Source organism: Octopus sinensis, linkage group LG2 (assembly GCF_006345805.1).
Source record: "Octopus sinensis linkage group LG2, ASM634580v1, whole genome shotgun sequence".
Lineage (NCBI taxonomy): Eukaryota > Metazoa > Mollusca > Cephalopoda > Octopoda > Octopodidae > Octopus > Octopus sinensis.
Window position 1 is genome coordinate 203,059,703 of NC_042998.1, and position 1,330 is coordinate 203,061,032.

The 1,330-nt window shown below is 41.3% G+C and overlaps 1 pseudogene; it reads right to left on the reverse strand.

Moving 5' to 3' along the window:
* The window catches only part of LOC115227386, a 7,060-nt pseudogene extending 6,600 nt beyond the window's left edge, over positions 1-460 (reverse strand).
* Positions 461-1,330: the final 870 nt, after the last annotated feature.

Here is a 1,330-nt window from a genome sequence, read left to right on the forward strand (position 1 = left end):
AAATATACATATGTATACACGTACACGTATACATGTACATCCACACACACACACACACACATGTTCGTGCGCACATACTCATATGCGTGTCTATGTAGGTTTGCTCTGAGACGTACTAAAAGCAATGCAGAATCAGAAAGTAAGTGAGAAAGAAAGAGAGAGAGAGGGAGAGAGAGAGATGAGGGAGGGAGAGAGATTGACAAAGAGAGAGAGAGACAGAGAAAACGAGGGAGGGAGGGAACGAAAGAGAGTTTGAGAAAGGAGAGTGCAGAGATGGCGAAGAATAGAGAGAGAGAGATAGAGAGATAGAAGACGACTGCAAGAGAGACACAAACGGTTGGGGAGGAGGCACAATTTTGGTGCTAAAATATTCGGTTTTACCTGAATAAAGTCCATCGTGTAGAAAGTCGAAGATTGCTTTAACGTGACAATCAGCATCGTAAGAAGATCTCATCGACATTTCAAATAATTTATCAAATATATGCCGCACATTTAATCTTGTAGCGATGGTGGACGGTGGAGTTTGAGAATTTGTTTAAGCAGATTTGGTGTAGGCTGATGAGGAATTTGACGTGTCGGGGACTAACTCTGCATCGGAAGGAAACACTTCCCCCATCCCCACGCATTTCAATTTATACTTGTATCTTTATCGTTTAACGTTCGCTTGTTTGAGTCATTAGGTTGCGGCCATGCTGGAGCACCGCCCTGAAGAATGTTAGCTGCACGAATAGACCTCGGAACTTATTCTTTTTCAGCCTGGTACTAATTCTGTCGATCTATTTTGCCAACTCACTAAGTTACGGGGATTCACACACACACACACACACACACAGATATACACGGTGGCCCCAAAGTAGGTTTACAGTTATTCAACAATCTCTTTCGCATTCATATATCAACAGTTTAGATCTTAATTATAAAGATAATATGAAACCAATATTCTCTGCTAATTTAGTTAATTGTAAGATAGAAATTTAAATGTAATAAAATGTTTTAAAAGAAATTTAAAGTGCCCACGTGATAACTGTAAACCTACCTTTGGGCAACCTTGTATATATACATACACGAATATGCAAGCAGTCATACGTACGTATGACATGCTTGCGTACAGTTTCCATCTACCAGATTCACTCACAAGCCATTAGTCGACCTGGGCCTATTGTAAAAGGCACTTGCCGTGAAGTAGGACTGAACTCGGAATCGTGTAGCTGCCAAGTGACTTTCCTAACTACACAGCAATGCCTGTGCCTAAAATATAACAATTTCCTATGTCGGGAATCGAACCCGGGATGCCTTGGAGACAGCTAGAAATCCTAACCCTCAGACCTCA